This window comes from Penaeus monodon, chromosome 31, assembly GCF_015228065.2.
Source record: "Penaeus monodon isolate SGIC_2016 chromosome 31, NSTDA_Pmon_1, whole genome shotgun sequence".
Taxonomy (NCBI): domain Eukaryota; kingdom Metazoa; phylum Arthropoda; class Malacostraca; order Decapoda; family Penaeidae; genus Penaeus; species Penaeus monodon.
Window position 1 is genome coordinate 18,515,338 of NC_051416.1, and position 344 is coordinate 18,515,681.

Below are 344 nucleotides of genomic sequence, written 5' to 3' on the forward strand. Positions count from 1 at the left end.
GATTTTCCCCCCTATTTTGAACTACCTAATACAACACCTTAAACCCCTTTCCCTGATCCCCCCTTTCCCTGATGACCCTCCCTATACTCACCTTCCACCTCTTCTTAATCCCTACCTCAACCCCCAGATACGTGTCCTCCTCCCTTTCTTTAGACATCCACCCTACACTTATCAACCGTTTATTGATCCACAATGGCCTTCTACATGGGACATTCGGGTTTTGATTATCACAGATTGGCCTCCCTCACCTCATATTTCTAAACCAACCATTATCTGTCTCCATACCGATTCCAAATTATCATTCTAAAATAATCCACTCTCTCTCTTCTTGTCTTTTGTATACT